The following is a 16,599-nucleotide window of genomic DNA, read 5'->3' as shown; positions in this document are numbered from 1 at the left end:
GTCTCTGCACTAAATGCCCTGAGATGTTCTCAGCTTTTTCCATGACTGTGTCTGTTCTTTGTTTGATTTTTACTGGTATTCTCCTCCCCATGGTAGGGCTGGCATCTGAGTCCACTTCCTGTTATCACCAACTGCCAGGGAACTCCTTTCCTTTCCAGTGTGTGGCTTTTAATCTGCTTTCCCTTGCAAAACCAGATTATGAAGCCTCATTATAATTGCAACCAATGCAGAAGCAACTGGACTCTGAGCAAAAGTCCTGGTGCAGTCTCCTAGGTCAAAAGTGCTTGAAGTCTAGAGAATCTTTCCTATGAAATATGCGCTGGCCACTTGGAATCCTGACTGTATGTTTTGTTCATTGTGAGGAACGAGGATGGATGTGCATTGCTCCAAGAGGACAAAGGCGGGTAGATGAACATTGCCGGCCGGAGTGCTCATATGTGTAGCATTTGTTTGTTTATTTGCTCTGCTTTGTTTACTTATATTCATGTGAGTATGAAAACTCTGACTCCTAAACCATAGGAAGGCAAGAGAGAAACTACCACCAGAGAGAAGGACACATGAAAGCTTATGATGCGGGGACCATCTTATCTATAGAAAGTCAAAATTAGGAATGCTGGGTTTTTGTCATGTGTTGCAAGTTTGCACAAAAGTGGCTTTGGTTTTATAGGAGTCTCTCTTGCTACTTAGTAAGTGGCCCTACTAAGAAGGCTGGCTGGCTTCAGACCCCATGGAGTGAAAGTTGCTGTGTTAAACCCTGCTCGGGTCAACAAGAAAGGATCTAGCTAGGGCTCTCCAAGCTGTCCAGTGAATGAAACTTTTGAAACTCTTGTAGAAAGAGCTACTATCTCCCATAATTACTAGCTTCTCCCAGCTGATAAGTCAATATTATCCCATGATCTCTATTTCTGGATCCCCAACCCTGTCTCAGTAGAGAAACATTGTTTGTGGCTTTTTCCGGAATGCTTTGCTAGAAGTCTGCCACTAACATGACCCCAGTGTGCTGTATGACCTTGGACTGTATCCTGGATGTAAAAATACTGTAAGGTATGCCATTAGGATTGTTTCCTAAATTTATGTTTTTTCTAAATTTAAATATAGACTATATATTAGGTAATGATATTATATCAGTGCTTGAAGTTCTCGAGCTGAAAATTCTGTGATGGTTATATTCGCAGAAAGACCAGAAGATTCATACTGAAGTATTTGGTAATAAAACGTCCTGATAGCTTTGACTCATTCTCAAATGATGCAGAAAAATATATGTATATAGACAAACACACATACACATATATACATGTGTGTGCGCGTGCACACACACATAGAGGGAGAGAAAGACGGAACACCAAAGAGGTAAAATACTAACAATCGCCAGTGAGGCTGATGAATACCCGGATACTCAACGCGTCCTTGCAGCTTGCAATTTCTCTGAATTATTTTTATAAACATTATGAAAGAGACTGTCAATAAACAAATAAGCAAACAGAAACAATAGTTTTCTTTCATGGTGATCACAGCACCAGAACTGAATCGCGCAGGCTTGGCTGTGTTAGCACCCCGATCCAGACAAGGGATCCAGTTCCCCATTGGATGGCTGAGCCTGTGTCCGTCCCATGGGTGCTGGTTCAGTTCTACCTACACAAAGAAGAGAAGGGACTCCTACAAGGAAATTGAGGCCACATCCCCAGAATAAGAGGAGGAAGATGATGGTAGGCAAAATGGCAGGTGTCCAACTCATCATCATCCTACTTTCATAGTAGGACAAAACTTCAAAATTCTGAAGCACTGTCTTCAAAGTTTGCCTTAAATGAGCATTAAAGTTTGAGTGGCGCTTTGTGAGCTTCAAGCAAAGTCACATGTGAGGTTCTATGAAGCCGTTCCAACTTCTTTCTCCTGTTCAGATAAAACACAGCGAGTGCATTGGTTGATCTTAACACACACATCAATTAATTTAATTGACTTAAGTGTTGTTCTCGCATAAAATGCTACTGTTTGGATTGTTTTAAAAGACATCAATTTGTCATAAAACATACTATACGGTAGCTTTAATTTTTTCCTCCGATTCCTTTAATGTCTGTTTTGTTAAATGCTTAGCAACAAAAAGCTGGCTTGGATAAGAGCCTCTTTGCCAAGATAAAAATAATCTAAAATTTAGATGTGTCTGCAGTGATCATGGCAGTGTAAATTAATTAGCCACGCTGAGCCTGAATCAGCCTCTCTAAATGGATCTTGCTTTTATGCTGCTCTGTTTTCTAAAATGTATTCATCCTTGAAAGTAGACATTCTTGTTGGTACCTCCCTTCTCCAACCAGAAATCACAGTTGGCAAGAAATTTTTTTTAGGGGTGAAGGTAATAATCCATTAATAAATATTGGAATTTAAATTTTGTGCCAGGGGCCAAGCTGAAGGCTAGCGGCGGCTGCTGCTGAGGATATGGAAATAAATAGGAGATTATCCCTATCCTGGGGGAAGTTTACATTCTTTTTTTTTTTTTGAGTACTAAAATATGTATACCAAAAGTTAAATTATGCAATATCAAACAACAAGCAATCCCATGAGGCGAGACCATTTTTGTGGCCAAGAAAGTGCTATATAGTAGAGTTTTGTAGAAGTAGAAGTAGCTGTCCTGTGAAAGATGGAAGAAATGGTGAGAGAAGACTTTAAAAAAAAATTTCTTTATTTATTCATGAGAGACACAGAGAGGGAGAAGCAGAGACAGAGGCAGAGGGAGAAGCAGGCTCCATGCAGGGAGCCCAATGTGGTACTCGATCTCGGGTCTCCAGGATCACGCCCTGGCCTGAAGGTAGATGCTCAATCAATGAGCCACTCAGGTGCCCCTGAAAAGACTTTTTGAAACAAAGGAGTTGGAATAACAATTTTGTATGAGTTCTGCAGGCCGAGGTTCCAATGCTAAAACTTTATAAATCTTTGTTGACAGCTTTCATTGGGGTATAATCTGCACAATGTGAACTTCACTTATTTTTAAATGTCCGGTGATATTTAGTGAAATAGCAGAGTTGTGTAACCATCACCACAAGACGGTTTTATAACACTTCCATCACCCTAAAAAATAAACCTCCCTGAAGCCCATGCTCAGTTCATCATCGTTCCCACCACCAGCCCCGGGCAACCAGTAATCAATTATTTTTGTCTATAATTTGCCTTTCCTTGCCTTGTATATACACAGAACTACCCAATATGTAGTATGTTGTATCCAGCTTTTTAAAAAAAAAAAACATAAAATAATGATTCTGAGGCTCAGATTTTGTTTCTTTTTGTTTCTGGAACAATATTCCATCCCGTGGATAGAGCACATCTTATGTGCGACATCATCAGGTGATGGACACTTGGGTTCTTTCCATTTTCTAGCTAATATGAATCATGCTACTACACACATCCGGGTACGGGTTTTTATGTGCATATATGCTCTCATTTTCCTTGAGGAGGGAGTCAGAAGCAGAGTTGCCAGGACATATGGTAAACTAACATTTAACTTTCAGAGAAACTGCCGGTCTTCCAAAGTGGCTGTGTAATTTTGCATCTCCACCAGCGGCGTCTGAGGTGAAACTTTACCCACCTTATTTCACTTACTTATCACATGACCTCTGTCATTGAGGGATCTGGTGAGGAAGGAGAGGTGGGTCGCCTGGCCCGAGGTGATGCATCCCCTAATTGCAGAATCTGAGTTTTAATGCAGACTTGGCTGCTTCAAATAAATAAATAAAATCTTTAAAAATTTTAATCAATCAATCAATCAGTCAGTCGCCTCCCCTGCCACATGCTGTGGCTCCAGGATTTTGAGACACACTGGTGAAGGAGGGCTTTGAAATCAAAGTTCAAAGGGCAACAAGGATCGATTAAGAATGTCTGTCAAGAGCACAGGCCAGGAGACCTGTGGCCACTGTGCTGCCATTTGCGTCGGCGGACTGGAGTGCTTGTCCCTGCTCTCTGTAGTTCTATGGGATTCCTCCCTTGGCTCTTCATCGTTGTTTAGGCCAGATGTAAGGTTGTGTATAATTTGCTTTTCCACTCCTCGACCACGGGGAACATTCCTTTACTCTGAAACTCACTGCACTGTGTTGCAATTTGCTATTTGATTCCTGGGTCTCCCACTGCTCCCAGAACCCCTGGTGGAGAAAGGTGTTCTGTTCTGCTCGGAGCCCCCTGCCTAACAACAGAGGGGCTGCCCTTAGAAAGGGGCTCAGTGGATGTTGCTTGGTCAAAGGGTTGCAAGAATAAATGCACGCATCACACTGGATTTCTCCTTTCCTTTTTGAACTGGGTACAGCCAACGGATGGAGACTTAGAATAATGTACCACATCCACAGAGCCAAAGAAAGATGGAGAGGAACCCAGAGTCCCCAAATTTCTTAATCATTGGGCTCCAGCTCACTTCTTGAGAGAAATTGGCCTCTGTCTGTGACTATTACATGATTGATGTGGCCCGTTAGATTGTGCTGGTGCTGGGCTGTGCTGAGACGCAGGCTCCTGGGATACACGGCTCCCTCTTGGTTTATAATGAACAGACCAGGATTCGTGGGGCATGCAGAGAGGAAAACACTCCATGGAGGGTTATCCAGCAGTAGTTAAACAAAAACAAAAAAGAAATGCTGATATTTTGACCCAAGGCAATTGGTTGGTGGGGTGGCCTGTAAATGTTGTATAATTATACAATCAATGGAGGATGCAACATGATGTAATTCATTCCTTTAACTTCTCTCTTTCTCCTGTCCTTCACCCTCCCTCTCTTCCTTCCTCCTTTTCTCTCTCCCCACTCTTTCTCAACAAAAGCACCAAAGAAAACAAGTTGCCAATAGTCATTACTAAATGATGAAAGTGGAGTTTACCTTCTTTTTCTTCCCCTGTATTTTCAAATTTCCCCCCCTTTTTTTAAAAAAGATTTTATTTATTTATTCATGAGCAACCAGAGAGAGAGAGGCAAAGACACAGGCAGAGGAAGAAGCAGGCTCCATGCAGGGAGCCCCACGTGGGACTCGATCCCGGGTCTCCAGGATCACGCCCTGGGCCAAAGGTGGCGCCAAACCACTGAGCCACCCAGGTTGCCCAATATTTTCCCCTTTGTAATTAATAAGTGGTCTGTGGGGAAATTCCTGAGACTGTGTAAGTATCTCACTCTCTATCAATCTTTCACCTCTAATTTTAGCATCAACTGGTGATTTTTTTAAGTCTGTTATTCTTTCTATATTTATTATTTGTTAATTTAAGTAAGAAAGAGCTTCCCTGTCTCCCCTATTAGTTAATTTATAAATACTATTATGGACTCATGGATTTTTTTTAATTACATGAGTTATAATCCATCTCTATCATTATTTATTTCAACATTCAAATTGTCTCAGATTTGGCCAGTGGGGACCAGTTTAAAGGGCTTCAACTTTTATCCCTTGGGCAATGGGAAGCATATTGCAGGGCTTTAGGCAGATGGGTGGAATGATCAGATGTGCTTTTTGACAAATTAGTGCAGCTGAGGCACAGAGAATGGTTTGGAGGAGATTATTTGTACGGAGGGATGAGTGAGCAAGAACTGTAAGGGGCGTTGGAGGATCACATGGGAGATTCTGTATCTCTTTATCCTTCTTGCCATTTGTGTGTGTTTGTGTTTGTGTTTCTGCGTGTGTGTGTGTGTGTGTGTGTGTGTCAGGGGGTCTGTGTGTGGATCTGCATCTGTGTGTGGATCTGGGTCTGTGTGGATCTGTCTGTGTGGGACTGTGTCTGTGTGGGCCTCAGGGTCTCTTTTTTACCTGGATATATAGTTTTCTTAACAGTGTATACTTTTTCCCCAACAATTGTACCCTGATACCTTTGGAAATTCTCTGAAATACTTTTCCTTTTACTATGGTAATAAGCCTTCAAAAACATAATTGAATTCAGATATTAAATACTGTAAGCACTATCATTTAGCTTCTGATGAAAATGTGCATTATTGTGTTTGAAACGACACACACACACACAAAAAGCAGTGAATCAAAACAACATTTTTTTTTCTTCCTCCTGTGAAGTCTTTGTGTGGAATAACTCAATCTCTTTTAGGCTGCATTCTCTGTGATGTGGGAAATGGAACCAGGGCCATTATGCGGTGATAAGATGTGGTTTCCAATTCTGCAGCACTGTGGGAATCTGCTCCATTGTAGGTTTTATCACCTTTCTATGTGCCAAGTATTTCTAGCAGGGAGAGCTCCACTCTAATCAGGGTGGGAGGCCGGAACAGGGAGCAGACACAAGACTTGGCGTGATCCACTCGCTCACTTATTCAATCACACAATGCTTTTTAATCACGCAGGCTGGACACTCAGCTCAGTAGATAAGAAGAACAGGGTCTGCCTTTACGGAGTGTGCCCACACTGCTCCTGCTCTTGGGAGATATTTTCATGGTGACAAAGTCACTGAACTTCCTCAACCCTGATCTGTGTGGCTCAGGGCACAGATTGTTAGGGCAATTTTGGACAAAATTGGAGGCCATGGTCCAAGCTCCCTGCTTACACAAGGCAGGTCAAGTTGGTCAACATTTTCTTATGCTTCCCCAAGTGCTGTGGTTTGTTTTCATCATGCCGACCCGGGATGGTCCTCCCTTGTCCTCTTGGCTGATTCACGAGCTCTATGCTGTGCTGGTGGTCCACTGGACCTTGTGGATTGATGCTCTGCGGTGGCTAGGAGGTCCTGAACTTCTTGGTGTCTCATGCACAGCAAGTTGGTCATAAGATGCAATAAGGTGGGAAGTGTTGGGGGAAAAGAGACATTTCCAGGGCAACCTATTACATCTTCTTTCTCTTAATGCTTCCATCCTCCTCCCTTTCAGTAGCATGTGGGCGGTTAAGTACAGGGTTAGGAGAGGGACAGAAATTGGGGAAAATGGTGAGTATTCTGATGAATGGGCATCTTCCTAGGACCTTGATCCGTCCTGCTCAGAACATATACTCAGACTTGAAGATGTATACCGTCCCTCATATAGTTTTTCATGGAGTAAAAATAGTATAATATTCCACATCAACCTTGGGGATCTGGATGCTTACCCTTCCTAATTTCTCCTGTAGCCAGATATGGTTTGCGAGAGGTGCCAGAGGTGGAAGTGTCCTGAGGGTCTTCTGGAAAGTTTCCTTAAGAGGAAGGGGCACGTCCATTCTCTGCCTTCCTTCCTTCTTGCGGGCTGGGATCTGATTATGAATGCAAGCCTTAAGAAGGCTCTCTGCTACCATGAGGTCTGTATTCCAAGGATGGTGGAACACGGAAGCAGGAAGAGCCCGGGTTTCTAAAACCATACTGTTGTGTGGTTTTAGAGACCCCAAAACTATTCCACTGGTCTTAGCTTACCAACCTCTGTGCTCTGCACAAGAGGGAAATAAACTGATTTTCTTCCTTCTTTCTTTCCTTCTGTTTGCTATATGTGGCTGAACCTCTCAATACATTATTTTTTTTCTTAAAGATGTATTTATTTATTTGAGAGAGAGAGAGAGTGCACAAGCATGGGGGAGTTGAGGTGGGGAGGAAAAAGGAGAGAGAATCCTAAAGCAGACTCCCCGGATGAGCACAGAGCCCAACATGGGGCTCGATCCCAGAACACTGAGACCATGACCTGGCCTGAAATCAAAAGTTGGACAATTAAGCGACTGAGCCACCCAGGCACTCCTTGATACATTCTTCTTTTAAACAAAGAGAAATAGTCCCAGAGAGAGCATGTGACTTAACAAAGGTCTCAGCGACAAGGCTGCGGTTAGAATCCAGCTCTCCTGACTTGACGTACACACCTCTCCCGATAACCTCAAGCTGCCTCTTGTGAATTCTGGGTCAGACGTAAAATCAGAAATGTTGGACAAGTGAGATATATATCTTTGGGATTGATGGAGGATCACTGGCAAATGGCAACATGAAAAAAAAATCAAATAAATGAGTCTAATGTATTATGGATATTCTGGAACTAGTTGATATCCAAAAATTGGTAGATTTTTTTTCTCCTTCTCTCTCTCTCTCTCTTTTTAAGAATGAAGGAAGACAAATGGAGAAATTAATCCATCAGCCAATATTGATTTCCTTGAAAATGCCTGGCCTCGAACAATTACACTTACTGGCTGGTTGATAAAACAAGTTTGTGAGTTGAAATGAAGTGGAATAACTTGGTTTTGGTAGAGTCCCAGAGGTGTGTATGTTGGGAAAATACTGCTTTTCGAGAAAATTCCTTTAGAAGCTGGGTCTAGAGAAAGCAGGATCATAATAGCCCTGTTGGATGTGTAGGCGCAATTAAGTGACTTTTCCTGCCGATTTGGTTTTCTTTCATGCTGTGGTGACATTTCCTTCATGCTGGAACATTTTGTTTTTAAAGCAGGGAACGGACTGTAAAATGGGGCAGTATGTTGCAGCAAAGAGGATTAGATGAAAATACTGCATTTGGTGTTGGTGAAGCAATAAAATTAATTTTATCTGATTGTCGGTGTCTTTTTTGAGTCAGGGCACTGTTTGAGATGTCCTCCTGGGGAAGCAAGTGTCTGAAGGACTTATAATGTGGACTGGAGAATTCATCTACAAAATTCCATGGAACAGGGGGAGTGATGAGTGAATTGGAACCCATTCTGTTAAAATGGTACCTTTTTAGGTGCCTGGGTAGCTGGGTCTGTGGAGCATCTGCGTTTGGCTCAGGTTGAGATCCCAGGGTCCCAGGATCAAGCCCTGCATTGGGCTCCTTGCTCCTCCGGGAGCCTGCTTCTCCCTCTCCCCACAACCCCTACTTGTGCTATCTTGGTCACTGTCTCTGTCTCTCTCTCTCAAATAAATAAATAAAATCTTTTTTGAAAGAATGGTACCTCTTTGAGAAAACCAGTCTTGATATATGCAAGTCTTGTTTCTCTGATCTTCGCCATTCTAGCAGACACCCTGGGGGTTTTACTGTTGGAATGTGCGTTGCAGTATGTGATAGGAACTCCTTACCAGCAGACCTGTCAGAATGGTCACCCAGCCCTCTCCCCGAGCCAGTGGAATACGGCATTATCATTTAATCTTCACAGGACAATATTGGGGACTATTATTATCACTGTTATTTTTGTCCTCTTATCATCATTGTTTTGCAAATGTTGAGAGTCTTTTAGTGCCTTGCTTGATGTCACATGCCCAGGAAATATAAAAAGCAGAATTTAAACATAACTTTTTTTTCCTATCCAGCTAATGACAACAAAAAATTATGGAAATAAGGGGAAATTAGGAGGGCTGAAGATTGGTATGTAGTTGAGAATTTAGCAATGTGTGTGTCAAAAGCTTTGAAATTTGTACAATTGTAAGACAGTAGATCTTAAATGTTCTTCCCACCAAATACACAGACACACACACACAAACTATGTGAGGTCATGTGTATGTTAATTACCTTGTTTGTTATTATTTCGCAAAGTATACTTATATGAAAGCATCACATTGGACACTTTAAATGTATATAATTTTTGTCAGTTGCCCCTTAACAAAGCTGGGGGGAGGGGTAAAGTGCGGCTCAGAGACCGTATTGGAAGATCCATTTCATAAACTTTTGAGGGTATAGTTTATTCTATCTCATACTGCTCGCAGAAAAACCCTCATCTCTAAGCAGCATCTTTCAAAATGTTGATTGACACCTGCCATTCTGTGGCTCCACTGAGAACAATCTTTTAAAGACACAAATGTGAGAAATAATTTAATAGTCCTTTGTACTGGCCTTAACAAAATGCTTATTACTTTAAAATGAACATAATCTGTGAATTATAATTTCTATTTCTAGAAATTTATCCTAAGGAAATCATTGGAAATGTCATATTCCTCTTGAAGGGAGACAAGGAAGTATAGATGATATTTTATAGAAGGAAAGCAAGAAAGCAAGATTCGATCTGAAATTTTAATTGCGTGTTTGTTCACTATTGGTGGTGGTAGTGGTAGTTCTAAAGAGCAGCTAGGATTTGCGCTCATCCAATGAAAGGTCACCTCTATGAGAAATGAAGGAAGTTAAGTATTAGCAGTGCAACCGAATACTGAGTTTTTCCTTGCTGTGGGTGTTCTTCAGAAGTCCCTTAATGCCCGCAATAGAATTTGGATATTAACTTCTCTTGGCTGTTTTGCCTCTGTGCCAACAGAAATGTGGGAGGCTAACAGTAACACAAACACACTTAGAGATTTCCGCTTCCCCCACGACCTTGAACAATAGCTCTTAGCCTCACAAGGAGGTCTTAGGCTACATTGGCACCTCCCTGACGTTCATTTCTTCTCTCCTCACATTTTGCCTCCACACAAAAGCCAGTAATGAGGAACCCAGGATAAAGTAATTAGACTGTATGTGACCGAGGTGGCTGCCAATTATGCTGATGGAACTGAAGTCTTATTAGACTAATAAGGTTTTCTAAATTGGACTTGGAGTTCTTGGTTCTCGATGCTGTGAATATTCCATGGAGAAGTTGCCCAAGTATTTAAAATGAGTTCACCTAAGGATAAATGCTCACCTTGGATGAAGTGGAGTGAGTTTTGAAGCCAGGGATAAGTGGGTTCACACTCAGATTCTGCTACTTATCAGCTATTTGACCTCAGGCAAGTCATTTAACCTCTCAGAGTCTCCTGCCCTGTCTGTAAGATGGCAATATAAATTCCCACCCACCTGAAAAGATTATGATGGTAGCTAAATGGTTTTAAAACGGTGCAACCCTTGGTATTTTATATGGGTTGTCTTAGTACTCTTAGGGTCAGACATGGTACTTAATCATGCTACATAAAAACAACAATTAAAAAATCATGTAATTATATTATTACTGTGAGAAAGCTCTCATAGTCTTGAAGAGCTTTGGAAACAGGTAGATCTACATTTGGATCTCAGCCCCAATATTGACAGATGCTAATGGTTTGCCTACTTTTAACCTTGATGTTTCTCTCTATAAGTCCGAATAAAAATAATAACAAGAGCAATTATGACATGTGACAATGTGGCAAAGGATATATAGACTATTACATGAAAAGTGTTTATCACATAGCCCAGCTCAGGAAAAGCCTTCCTATACTGGTGGGACCAATGTATTATTGAGATCATTATTTTCAGTTGTACTTGAAATTTGTTTGTACTGCAGATTTTCCACTGTGAAGTTGTCTAAATATACAAAACATGACATGCCTTACACTGGGGACTGTGGGACTATTCAGGTATTGTGTAGTTCAGTGTATTATGATTATTCTAGAAAAAAATTCAATCAAATTAGTTTAAGAATAAATTCTTTTCTCATATAATGATTAAGTCTAGAGTTAAAATCAGGATCTTACATCTCTGGATACAGGACCTCAAACCTCATCAACAAAAATCTCTTTTCATCTTTGATTATGTATCTCCAAGTGTGCCTTAGTTCTCTCTGGGTGGAAAGTAACATTCTGTCTTCCAAAGCTCAAATCTGAATCCCAGGAAAGACTGATTAGCTCTGCTTAAGCCCATTTTTTAGAAGTTTTTTTTTTTTTTTAATTCATTCAGAGAGAGAGAGAGAGAGAGAAGAGAGAGAGAGGCAGAGACACTGGCAGAGGGAGATCCTGGGTCTCCAGGATCACACCCTGGGCTGCAGGCGGCGCTAAACCACTGCGCCACTGGGGCTGCCCTCATTTTTTAGAAGTCTTGTTGTGTCTTTCATTTGCATTTTCCTAAGGATGAATGATGTAGAGCACCATTCCATGCATCTGTTGACCTTCTCTATGTCTTCTTTGACAAAATGTCTATTCAGATCCTCTGATTATTTTAACCAGATTATTAGAGGGAAAGAGGGTGGATGGTATGGGTAAAGTAGATAAAAAAGATTGAGAATACACTTATCTTGAAGAGCACTGAGTAATGCATAGTATTGTTGAATCATTACATTGTACACTAATATAACACTGTATGGGTGTGTGTGTGTGTATAATTCCAGTAATTGTATACTATATAACAATGTATGTTAATTATACTTCAATTTCTTTTAAAAGATTGTATTTATTTATTCATGAGAGACACAGGGAGGGAGAGAAGGAGAGACATAGACAGAAGGAGAAGCAGACTCCCCTCAAGGAGGCCGATGTGGGGCTCGGTCCCAGGACCCTAGGAACATGACCTGAACCTAAGGCAGACACTTAACTACTGAGCCACCCAGGTGTCCCTATACTTCAGGGTTTTTTTGTTTGTTTGTTTTTTCTTTTTCAGTTTTTTAAAAACAGAAAAAAAATGTGTTATGTCACCTGGAGTTGCTGTCCTCATTTGTGGTGCTGAAAGCTCTCACAGGCATCTTGGTCAGAGATCTTTAAGTTGTCCTATAGCTCACGACCTTTGTGCTAATCAGAAGGAGGGTCCATTACCTTTATGATCAACAAACAAAATTTATAAATTTTCTCTAACTATATTTTCTGACAACTATATTTAGGAAGAGAATAGAATACAACTTTGGAATCTAGTGCTGAGGTTTTCCTTTCTTAGGAAAGAGAGAAATTCTAGTATAATCTGAGAATGTCCATTTATTCTGCAAATACATTTTAACCATCTGATATGATCTAGGACACATCCTACACTAAGGGTTGAGAACAACATTTGGCCACATCAGGCTCCCATGTCTAGAATGACACAAATTTCACAAATGATCAAAGTTAATTGTGGTGAGTGTTATGAAGGCAGTCAGCAGAGGGACAGCAGGGGCTATATTTGTGGGATCTGAGAGGTTTTGGGGAAGAGCTGCTCCATGACCTGGGTTCTTGCAAGATGAGTAGAAGTCATCCTGTTATTGAATGAAAAGCAGAACCATTCCATCTGGTTGGTTGCTCTCCAACTTGCAGCCTATTGGGCAGATCTGAAAAGCAGCTTTGTCAGAGGTTCAGTGATCCCCTGGTATAGCCATCTCACGCTTGATCAAGGTGGGCCCATCTGGGTAAGCAAAAAAAGAAACAAAAGGGGGAAAATAAGGAAAAATGAAAATGAAAGGAATGAAAAAGGAGCAGAAACTTGTTTATCCCAGTGTCTGTATCCCAATGAGAAGAGATTGAGCTGCCAATAATTGAGCGAGGCTCTCTGATGATATAGATTAAACCAGAAGGGCCAACAGTAAACAAGATGAACTTCAAAAGAGCAGCGTCTCTGCTCTCTGGGGACCTCCATTAGCGAGTCACCAGATAGGCAATTACTGTACAGTTCTTGTAATGACCGGGATCAAACACAAGCATTCTGCACAGTAGGCAGTCAGAAAGCAGCCAGACAAAAAACTGTGAAAATATGCCATTAAATCTTAATTATTCTTCAAAGGAAAACAAGCACGACTAGGGGGCAAAGAAGGAAGGAATATTCTGAGCCTTACTAATGCCTGGGGCTCAGGGCAATAGTACAGCTACTGTTTCAACTCTCATATTTACTTAAAACTGAGCATCTCATTCTGACTTGAGTTGGGCTAGGGAATTCAGTTTATATAAGTACCCCAGTTTCTCTGACCTCTTATATCTTCTTCTGGAGTATTTAAAGGCTATGGCATCAGACTGAGTTTGGACACAAAACTTAAATAAAAATAGTTGCTTTTTTTTTTCTTATTAAAAGCAAATATCTCACCATCCAGAGTTGATTTCTGCTGACACTTAGATTCAGAATGGTCTTTTAGCACCTTCAAAAATAATGTCCTCCCATCTGTAATTCACAAGCATCAATTGTCATGCTAGCCATGTGTCATTTCCCTGAAGCATACATCTGAGATGTCCTTGATTGGTGCGTGGAAGCCATTGACATCCCAAACTCAATATGTGGTACTAGTTAAATGGAAGATTTAAAGAACTCAAAAGGTATTGATTCTGAACTCTGTGTGCGTGTGTGTGTGTGTGTGTGTGTGTGTGTGTATGAGAGAAAGAAACTGAGATTGTACAGAAAATATAAATGTAATTCCTATTTTGATCACTTAGAACTAGGATTTTAAATATTCTGTAGCCATAGGAGAGGCTAGCTTAGCGTCCTCCAATGGAAATACAATGTGAAACATATATGTGATTTTAAATTTTCTAGTAGCCACATTAAAAAAGGAAAAAAAAAGAAACAAGTAAAATTAATCAAAATGGTATGTTTGATTTAATCCAACATACCAAAATACTTTCTTTTCAATATAAAATTATCAATGACACATTATACTGAGGTTTGGGGGTTTTTTTGTTTGTTGGTTTGTTTTTTGGTACTATCTGAAACCCAGTCTGCAACCAGTCTTCCAGTACACCTCAGTTTAAACTAGCTGCATCTCAAGTACACAGGAGGCTGGTGGTTTTCATGTTGAACCATGCAAGGCTAGCCTATGTCCCCAGTTCCATTCTGGGCCATTTCTAACTACAAACACTCATTTAAGAAAACTGCTACAAAAAAAAAAAAAAAAAAAAGAAAGAAAAAAGAAAAAGAAAAGGAAAGAAAAGAAAAGAAAAAGGAAGAAAGAAAAGAAAAGAAAAGATAAAAGAAAAGAAAAGAAAAGATAAGATAAGAAAAGAAAAGAAAAGAAAGAAAAGAAAAGAAAACTGCTACATATTGCATAGATTCTAATGCAGGGTCTCATGAGCTTAGCAAAATGGATTTGGCATCTAATGACCTAAGATATCTCAAACCGTTAACAAGGAATCCTGTGATATGGTTGTACTTGAAAAAACTCCACCCAACGATAGTGACTGTGGCCTACTGGATTAGTGGGATTTTCTCCATGAGGGAATTACAACTTGAGACAAAGAAAAACCATTTAAGCCTGTTTCAGCTCCCTCACCCTCTGTCCTCCTATTAGGAGCACTCTGTGGGGGAAAAAAAGCAGTGCTCCCCAGATATTTATATGCACAGGAATCACCAAGGTGCTCATGAAAATGCAGATCCCCTGGTCTTCATCCCAGGGATTTTGATTCAGTTTGGGAGTATCTATCTTTGTAACAAGCCACCGTTCCAATTTTTAAAAAGTCATTATAGAAGCATCAGTTGAGCTTTGAGAGGCTAATTAAGGAGATACTTCCCTGTTAGCTTATTCTCTGGTACCCTCCATGTTCTCCCTGTGATTCTTGGAGCAGGAGGGTGAGGAGGGGAAGAATGTGACCAATGTCTCATCTGCTTCTCTGATTGGAACATTTAGCAATTGAGGGAACTCAACTGTCCTACCCTCACCACACTATGTAGTTTCATTTACATTGTGGAAAATATTTAGAAAGTTTGGATTATCCAGATTTAGCCTCAATTCACGTTTTCCACATTCCTTATGTATCTACGGCTCCCTTCACAAGGCTTAGATGGTTAAATCAAGAGGCACGATCCCTACTCCAAAGGCATTTGTAGAAGACTAGATAGACCCCTCAAGAGAAGATGATGGTAAATGACTGAAGTCTGTGGAAAATGGTACAAATCAGTGCCATGTAGGGAAGATAAGGGATGGTTCAGAAGTATCGTTTACATCCTCTTAGCTCGCCAACAGCTAATTGCCTCAGTAACCACAACATGACCCTGAACATCACAGCATCATTCTTCTACTTGTTCATTCAATCTACACGTGATTCCTTAATCTGACCAAAGAGTTCTTCAGGAAGAAAACTAAGTATTAAGTCTCACTGTTATTATTATTGTTCTTATAATAAATAGTATAAACTCACATTTTATAAGGCATCCTCACTCACACGTGGCTCACAATATCACGCATTTGTATATGTGATCTAGACTTGAACAACTCTGAAGCTTGATGTTCTTAGCGCTAACTTACTTTAGAAAGTACTTCACTAATTCAGGAGATATTTCCACATACATTGTCTCTTCTGACCCTTGAGACATCCCTGAGGTTGGAAAGAGCAAATAAAAGTAGATTAAGACACAGAGCCCCTGTACCTACGTTACGTGCAAAATCACAGAACTCTTTGGTGTCACTGCTGAGGTGAGGATGCTGGTCTGTTGCCTCTTTTGCAAGCCTACCACTTCTTGCCACCACTTTCTCAAGGCGGGGCAGGGTGGGGGTTAGATTCTCACATAGACCTGGCTGCTGTGTTATTTCCTAGATTTTTAACTTGGCCTGAAATGATGTTTTTGAGAAGAAATTCTGGCCTGACCACAGGGCTCCTGGAAATGGCTATCATGAGCGACAGTGAGGACAGCTCCTGCGGAACTTGTGTTTCAAATCTGTCTACAGAAATGAGTGAGAACCAGGAGCTGCTTTCCTCTATCAAACCCTAGCTAGCCCACCGGACAAGAAAAGAGAACACTTCCAATTATACTGTTTGACTGCCGTGACAAGGGCTCCAAAGGAAAATGGCCCCTTTCTTTCCCTTTCATCCCAACCTCAGTGACATCAAACTCTGCTGAGGGTGAGGGTTGCCTTGTGAAGGAGTCTGTAGGAAGGGCTGCCTGAGCCGTGGCCTGATGAGAGGGGTGTATCCTACAGTGGTGAATTTTCTTTGTCCTGCAAGATGAAAGCTGTCAAAGGAGCAGTAGGCATATTCTGAAGAAAGTGGCAGGCTGATAGGTTACATGGACACTGCCTCACCTTACCTCCTGGCTCCTGTGCTGTAGTCCACAGAGCTGGGATAGGCTCATGGGGCCAAGCCTGTGGAGTGGGGCTTGAGCTTGAGCACTGGCTTCTTCTATGTCACGGCAAGTGCAATGTCCTGTGCTTTCCA

This window comes from Canis lupus, chromosome 6 (genome assembly GCF_011100685.1).
Source record: "Canis lupus familiaris isolate Mischka breed German Shepherd chromosome 6, alternate assembly UU_Cfam_GSD_1.0, whole genome shotgun sequence".
In the NCBI taxonomy this organism is placed as follows: domain Eukaryota; kingdom Metazoa; phylum Chordata; class Mammalia; order Carnivora; family Canidae; genus Canis; species Canis lupus.
This window is presented reverse-complemented; position numbering follows the sequence as displayed.